Source organism: Cebus imitator, unplaced genomic scaffold, assembly GCF_001604975.1.
Source record: "Cebus imitator isolate Cc_AM_T3 unplaced genomic scaffold, Cebus_imitator-1.0 Scaffold187, whole genome shotgun sequence".
Taxonomy (NCBI): domain Eukaryota; kingdom Metazoa; phylum Chordata; class Mammalia; order Primates; family Cebidae; genus Cebus; species Cebus imitator.
Genome location: NW_016107502.1, coordinates 3926537 through 3935133, shown reverse-complemented (window position 1 = coordinate 3935133; position 8597 = coordinate 3926537). Strand labels below are relative to the sequence as shown.

The window sequence follows — 8597 nt, the reverse complement described above, 5'->3', positions numbered from 1 at the left end:
TTTGAGATGGAGTCTCGCTCTGTAGCCCAGGCTGGAGTGCAGTGGCTCACTGTAACCTCCGCCTCCCGGGTCCCGGTTCAAGCAATTCTCCTGTCTCAGCCAGCCGAGTAGCTGGGATTACAGGCACATGGCACCACGTGTTTGTATGTTTAGTAGAGACTGGGTTTCACCATGTTGGCCAGGTTGGTCTTGAACTCCTTACCTCGTGATCCCCCTGCCTCGGCCTCCCAAAGTGCTGGGATTACAGGTGTGACTCCAGCGAGTTACATGTTTTTTAAAGGACAGATATATGTGAGGTTCAGATTTGATTTGATAGTGTTTTAGGATAATTACTTCTTGTGGCAACCGGTAGGGAAAAGATTGGAAACAGGAAACGGTATGAAACACTGAGTTTCTTGACTAAGGCAGGGGTGGTTAAAGAGAAGACATACTGGAATCTGTTGTAGTGGAACAGTTGAGAGTTTGGGCCCACGTCTCAGCTCAGTCACCTATAGCAAGTTCCTTACCCTCTCTGAAGCTCAGTTTCCTCATTATAAAATGATGGAGATGATAATATCTTCTGTAGGCCAGTGTTGAGAGGATTAAATGAGATAGCGTGTGTAAAGTATTTAGCGTGCTGCCTGGAGCAGAGGAGTGTTCAATATGCATTAGCCATTATGATCCATTTATTATTAATAATTATCGGAGGGTGTGGAACACTAGGCTGAAATCTGACAGGAGCTAGTGTGGGAGCTCTGCCTTTAACTTCAACATCAAATGACCAAGGACAGGGTGGAAGGAATCTGGCAGATGTACATGAGGATGACGCAAGGGTCTTGGGTGACTGCAGTCTGTGGGGAATTGACAATGGATGGGGTTGCTCCAAAGGCTTTTGCGCTCCTGGGCCAATTCAGTAGGAAGGGGCAGTATCTCCCGGAGGGAGTTACTGGTCTGTCTGTGACGGTGTCTCTGAATGCGGGACTGTGCTTTGTTCAGGTGCCACATGGACAATCTAGTTTAGCAGTCTCTAATTTTTCAAAGCTAATGCCCCCTTTGAGAAAATTCGTTGTGAACTATGGACTCTCTCTTCAGGAAAACATACATGTGAACCTATGTGCAAGATTTGCTTACAGTTTCAGAGGTTTTTTTTTTGTTTGTTTGTTTGTTTTTTCATCCCAGATTAAGCTTTCCTGAACCAGACAGTATTGATTAGAAGAAGGCAGGGTAATGTCTTCTCAGTCTCTGATGTCTCACTTTAAGCTCCAATTATATGGAACTGTAGGTAATTCAGTGAAAGTCCAGGCTCCCTTTTACCTTAGGCCTTTTTGCAGGTATTATTCCCTCTCCTCCCACTTCTTCACCAGGCCAACTACAAAGTGTTCCGCTGGCCTTAGACATCACCTCCCTTGGGAAACCGTCTGTGACCCCAGAGGAGTCGGGCAGGTGGTTCCTCTATGCGCTCTCAGGGGCCATTTTATAGCCCTAGTCTCAACATCTCTTGCAATTGTCAGCTCACTTCCTTCTTTTCATCATTTGGCTGTGAGCTGGAGGGCAGGGCCTGGGGTTTGCTGCTTTTTCTCAAGCGTCTGGCACAACCCCTAGAACATGGCAGGCACTCAACAAATGGTTGCAGAGCAAATGAAAGATTGGCAGGCCTGGAGATATAGCTTGAAAGGCTTGTTAGGCCTATGGATAGAGAAAAGATGATGATGCCTTCCTGAGGAGGAGGGAGTAGATTAGTTTAGTGTCGCAGGAGGGCAGAACTGAGACCAACAGATAAAGATTAAGGAGGCAGATTTTGACTTATGTAGGAGCAAGGGGAGAGCTTACTAAAGGCCTCACAGCTTCAGGTTTCCTACAGAAAAATAGGCTGCTTAGCATGGTGGTGAGTTCCCCATCAATGGCAGTCACCAAGCACAGCATGTCTGAGCACCTGTCCTCGTATGCTAAATATGAGCTTTTGATGTCCTTAGTCATACTTTTGTGTTCATATGAAGAAAATTATTACAAATTTACTTTGTTTTAAAATATTAGTATTCACTATTTTTTTACAAAGTTATAAATTAAAAATTATGTTATAAATTAAAAAATTTAATGAGATGTGCGTAAAGCAGTTAGTGGTACTTGGTGCAAAGGAGTGTTGAAAGAATCATGGTCTTTCTTTAAGCTTTTAAGTTCAGCTTTCAAATCTTATTATTTTATCTATAAACCTGACAACTTTTGACAAGAAAGAGGATTTTTAAAATTTAATAAATTAAATGCCATTAAACGTTGTGAACTGTATTTACAAATTTAATACATTAAATATCTTTTCTTAAGAACTTCAGTGATCTGACTTTAAATTGATCAATTCTTAAGTTCTCTTAAATGTTTCGAAAGTGTTCATAAAGTCAGTAAAAAATTGCACCATCAAGTCACCAATTTAATTACTCAATGACACATTTAAAAATTGCCATCACGAGATTAATCTGTAAGATGCCAATTTTTCTTATATACAAGTACTTAGAAATAGTAAATATACACAGAATCTTTGGCAAGTACTATGTATTTGATTCCCTTAGTATCTTTACTTTATCCATACATCAGGATGTGTGAGTTAAAGATACAATGTATTCTAAACAAGTAATATTTTTAGATACAATTTTATTCCCATTTTTTCACATTTTTTCTGTTTTTTCTTTTCATGATAACAGCCTACCGTTATTAAATAAATAATTATGCATTCCAAACATTTTGAAGGTTTCCTTGCCAAGAAAATTTTGGAAGATCGCCTTCTCAGCTGACTGAGGCTACTGATAGCAAAGACATGTGGGTTGGCAGACAGCATTGTGAGATCTGGAAGGCAGGACATCCAGGGAATTTGTGCCAGCCATTCTAACATGCAGGCTGGGTCCATTTCTATGGCCACTATGTCAAGAACTACGAAAGTAAAAAGGGAGATGATCACGTAATTTCTGGTGTGTTACCTAATATTGTTAGCCTTGAATGGGCTCACTCCATCTGATCTCTTTCCATCCATCTTACCTCTTAGGTCTACACTTCTTTCAGATATGAAAATAATACTTTATTGAATGTTGGGCTCTTCTGGTTCTCACTTCACTTTGTAGGCACAACTTACAAATTAATCGAAAAAGTTACCAAAGGCATTTTCCAAAATTGAGAGGGAGATGAGACTAGATCATCCCTTTGTTTTCTTTGATTTCTTGATTCTGTGTTTTGGGTATACCAGAGGAGGCTATGGCCCCTGTGACTCACAAGAGAGCCAGTGATGGAGGGAGGACCCAGTTTAAGAAGAGAAGGCCTATTCAGACATATGGACCTTAAGTTCAGTAGCACAGTGTTGAGATAGTGATACCACTGAAATAAGGGGGAATTTGGGGGAGGTCGTCCGTCTTCAGAGTGAAGCAACAGCTCACAATACAAAGAGGATCTCTAAGAATAGTAGTGAGGAGTAGTGAGGAGGAGGACAGCACTCGTGGTAAGAGGTTGGAAGTGCGGGGAAAGAGGAAGTGTGGAGGGAGTGCTCCCACACACCGCTTGTAAGCATGGAGACTGGCATGGCTCCAGAAGCAACTTGCCCACGTGTAGGAAAACCCCACACTCCTCAGAACCCAAACTAACTACAGCTCTTTTTAAGGCACTAATTCTTTTTTAGGACAATATCTTTACTTAAGGAATAGTATAGAATATAAGCCAGTATTAATGTGAAAAATATCTTAATAATTATCACGGTGAAACACTAGGAAAATTTAAATGTCCAACACCTGGGGACGCTTTGCTCATCTCTTGAACTGAATATTGTATAGCCACTCAAATAATATTCTGAAACAATCTCTTTCAAAAAATTAATAAAACTGGAAAAGACATATATGGAATATTAAATTTATACAAAGATGCAAGATGTAAAGACCGCATATACAATGTTGTCTTGTTATGAGTGCTTTTATATACTTTATATATAAAATATTTTAAAGTATACTTTTTATAAATATACTTCTAGTCAATCATCCCCTCCCCTGAAAGCCATCAGTGATCCTGAGGACATGACCTCACAGATGATCTCAAAGTAGCCGCTCCATGCCCACCTCACTTGCCAGCAGCCCCCATGAGCCCTGAGCCCCTGGTCATATATTTTAAAGTGTTTTATATATTTTAAAAATATATTTTCCAAGTTAAAGAAGTATCTATTATTTTTGTAAAATTGAAAGAGAAACAAAACCAAAAATCTTTTAAAAACATCTTTTGCCCTTCTAATATAATTTGGACAGGCAACACTCTAAAATAAGAACCAAAATGGATGGGTGTGGTGGCTCACGCCTGTAATCCCAGCACTTTGGGAGGCCTAGGCAGGCGGATCAGGGGCCAAGGTCAGGAGTTTGAGACCAGCCTGGCCAACATGGTGAAATGCTGTCTCTACTAAAAATACAAAAATTAGCCAGGTGTGGCAGCAGGTGCCTATAATCCCAGATCTTTGGGAGGCCTAGGCAGGCAGATCAGGGGCCAAGGTCAGGAGTTTGAGACCAGCCTGGCCAACATGGTGAAACCCTTTCTCTACTAAAAATACAAAAATTGGCCAGGTGTGGCAGCAGGTGCCTGTAATCTCAGCTACTTGGGAGGCTGAGGCAGGAGAATCACTTGAACACGGGAGGTGGAGGTTGCAATGAGCTGAGATTGCACCACTGCACTCCAGTTTGGGTGATACAGTGAGACTCCATCTCAAAAAAACAAAAAAAGCAAAACAAAAATGTGTAAGATCCGGATGAACAAAATAAGAAAGAAACTAGCGGATGTGTGGAACACTGTCAAAGCTCATGTCACATGGAAGTTGAGCAGAAATAGAAAATAGGCCACTGACGTTGTCTAAAAAGTTACAATAAATTATAATAACCAAGAGTTATTGAAACACACATGTGCACTAGGCATTGGGTTAAACATTATCTCATTCAGTTCTTTTAAAACATAAGTCTTCTAAGAGAAATATGATCACTAGCTCCATCCCACCCGTGAAGTAGCCAGGGCACTGAGGAATCCAATTATTTGCCGAGGGTTACACGGTGTAGTGCACGCCCGCCATTCAAACGTGGAGTCGTAACCACTGTGTGCTATTGCCTTGTTGCTTAGGAATTTGATTCTGAAAGGGAGAAAACCACTGAATGTTGGTTGAAAGGGAGAGTAGAGTTAAGGGCTGGGTTTATTTTGTCCTTCTAATATTGTGGCATTTGGGCATATTTAAAGGCAGTAGAAGAGGAATTTGCAAAGAGGGAGAACTAAAAGACGGATGTTAGGAAGAGTGTTTCTTCAGCATTGAGATGGCTGGGGCTCAGGAAGCAGAGGGGGGTGCTGGCAGGTGAGGTGTGCATGGGGCGGCTCCTTTGAGATCATCTGTGAGGCAGTGTCCTCAGAATCGCTGATGTCTTGCAGGGGAGGGGAGGATCGACTAGAAGTGTGGTGTTCTTGACATTTTGTTAAAGTGAGTGTCGGGGTGGGGGCTGACAGACAAAGCATGCTGAGGAGGCCTGGACGAGGAACCCTGAGGAGTAAGCCAAGCGCGGGGGCCAGGCTGCTGTGGGCAGGTTTACCAGCCGGGCCAGGCTGCTGTGGGCATGTTTACCAGCCAGGCCGGCTCAGCTGGCAGACCCTGTCCACGAGAGCTCTGTGGTCTGGAAGCAGGGGCCAAGAGAGAGGATTGGTGGCGGTGGTGGAGAAGTTCCAGAATCTGAAGAGCTGTCCTGAATGGCCAACGCTGGATGGATGCCCAGAGGAGGCAAGGGTGGTTGGGGCCGGGGGTAGTCCAATGATGAAAATTTTAGGGGAGCAAGGGCTGTTGGAGGCATTTTGTGATTCGAAGAGATGAGAGGCAGGGAGGTGATGGTGAGAGAAGAAGCAGAAATTTGGAGATGTTACAGCTGCAGTCAGTCCCACTTGGCGTTCAAGAACTTAGTGGCAGTTTGTCTGAAGGGGAACAGTCATGTCAGGGTTTCTCATGCGCCATCAGAATGAATATTATGAACCCTGAGGATGATAGCAGAGTGCAGGGCATAAAAAAGATACAGCCTGACCCAGGCACTAATGCAGCTCATGTGAATCCTGCAAAGGGGTTGAGAGGGATGTGGAGAGAATGGGCTGGAAGCAGAGGGCAGGACCAGGAGAGATGGTGGTTTGGACAGATGGCAGGATCGTCAGTTGCTGAAGATATGAAGATAAGGGGGAAGAAGCTCAGGGATGTTGTGGGGATCACATAGGATCAAGGAGAAGGATGGCCCTTCGTTTCTTTTCCCCTGTTAGCATGGGGAGTGGCAGAGATGAAATAAGATTTGTTGCCTGTTTTGTGCGTCATACCCAAGATGCTCCATCAACATTAACTCTAATTTTAACTTTCATATTGACTGTAGACACATTTTAGAGATGAAGACATTGAGACTTGGAGAGAGGTAATTTGTCCAGGCCCACACGGTTTGTATGTGATAGAGTAAGGATTCAACCCTGACTTTTTAGCACTAAAGCCTATCATGTTTTCAGTCGTAAACCTTGGTGACGCCCCCTCAACAGGAGAGGCTGGAAGCTTCCTCAGAGGCCAAGACTCCATTCCTGCTCCAGGTGCACAACATAGCTTCCCTGAGGAGGGAGAGAGGCACAAGGCGAAGGTGACCCATGGGTCTCACGGGCTCAGGGCTGAGGACGTGGAAAGGAGGGCCAAGTTGAGAAGGCCCACGGTTCTCACAGAGGCTGTCATTTCATGGTAGTCAGTACCGACCCAACGCTTCCGTCTCAGGAGAGGCTGAGGGCATCACACGAAGCTGATGCAGCATTGCCTGGTTGGTCAGCTTGCCATGAGGCCGGTAGAGGGAGCACTGAGTGATCTCATCCTATATTCTGCTTCCTTTTCTTCCCTGCATGACTTGCGGAGCACTGAGGGGTCCCTAAAGATGACGAATTACTGAGGCATTTCAGCACCTTGGCTCTGTCTCTCTTCCCCTCCGGAGAGGAGCTGTCATAAACAGGGATACCAAGCGGTGTCTGGAGATGAAGAAGGACCCTTTGGGTAGCCACGTGCTTGTGCTCCAGACCTGTACCACGCAAGTGTGGGAAATCCAGCACACCATCAGAGACTGAGGTCGGACTAACAGCCAGTGATCCTCAGACAGCGCTGGATCTAGGACATTAGTTCTTGCAAGTGGAATGGCTTCTACTCCCAACTTCTTTCTCAGTGAGAAAGAAAGTGTGTGTGTGTGTGTGTGTGTGTGTGTGTGTGTGTGTTTATGGTGACTTCAGGTGGGGCCTGTGCGTGTGCTGGGGTGTCTCTGTTGGAGAGAGGAGAGGAAACTCTGATGCCTCGTTCCCAGCTTCCCTAGGAAGGTCATGATATACATCAAATGCCATTCTTGGAAACTTGAAATAACCAGCATCATTTGGGGAAAGACATGTTACGTGGGGAAAGAAAGGGGAGGATGGAAGTTTATCTTTGACTTCTGCCCACACTGTTTAGCCTTCCTTCCCAACAGCTACCGTCACCATCTGCCCCACACCTCCTCCCCAGCTCGTCTGCTCGGGGACTCCCCAGGCTGCTGAGGGCCATTCCACGTGAGAGGCTGGGTCCTCCTCAGGCCAGCGGCGTGACAGCTCTCCAGGTGGCACTAATTCTCCCTCCTGCCTGGGCTGTCCTGAGAGATGCAGCAAATAGACAAGTAACTTTTAAAAATTCATCCGTTCACCCTCCCATGGCAGTTTTATTTGGATTATCAATCTCTCCCACACCAAAGAGATTCTGGAGGCTGAAGGGAGGAGAGAAGGCACTTCGACTCATCACAGCTGTCCAGGGGACAGGGTGTTGAGAAGGGTAAGAAGATCCAAGGCCATCAGAGCCTTTCTCTTAGTAGGTCATAACATTTAATGACTTAATTACCTATTTCTTCCTCCTACTCTTGCAAGTTATGGAGAAGATGAGGCCTGAATCACAGAGGTTTCGCTTGTTGGGGGCAAAGAAGAGATTGCAGGGAAAATCTTAAATCCAGGGATTCTATGGCTGTCCACTGGATAAATATTTTCTGCTAGTTGGTGAGTTGGGAAGATCTATCTGAGCCTGGCAATTTTTGGCAAGGTCTTGGAGGCTGGTGGGACTGGGCACCATGGTGGCAGAGGGGGTAGGATGGCTGTGTGTGTGTGTGTGTGTGTGTGTGTGTGTGTGTGTGTTGTGTTGTGTTGTGTTGTGGGATTACCCTTCAAGTATATGATCCCAGAACCCCTCCTTCAGAGGGTCACTTTTTTCTTTTAATCCCATATCAGCGCTGCCCGGGAATGACTTTGGGAATCATTAGGTTTTGCATTAGACAAGCAGGGCAGTGATACTTTGGTACAGAATTTAATCAATTAAAACTTTAGAAAATGACCTTTTAAAAGTGTACAGGTTATAAATATACAGCCTTATTAAAGTTTCACTGTGAGCACTGCCATATCAAGAACTAAAATTACTGCAGATAAGATTTTATGATGAAAAAATCAAGGGGCAAGATGAGTGTTAAGCAGATGTGTAACTTCTAGCTTCTGCCTGGCAAATTGAAGGGAAAATGCAATTCACAGGAAAGTTTGGAAAAAGTATGTACTCAATGGAAAGTTGGGTA

The 8597-nt window shown here is 44.4% G+C and overlaps 1 long non-coding RNA gene across 1 annotated transcript in view; it reads left to right on the top strand.

The window, feature by feature from the left end:
• The window catches only part of LOC108316366, a 12131-nt gene extending 4620 nt beyond the window's left edge, over nt 1-7511 (top strand). Inside the window, exons 2-3 of the long non-coding RNA XR_001830301.2 lie at nt 5313-5316; nt 6965-7511. This is a non-coding gene — a long non-coding RNA (uncharacterized LOC108316366). The remainder of the gene's footprint in view (nt 1-5312; nt 5317-6964) is intronic.
• Nucleotides 7512-8597: the final 1086 nt, after the last annotated feature.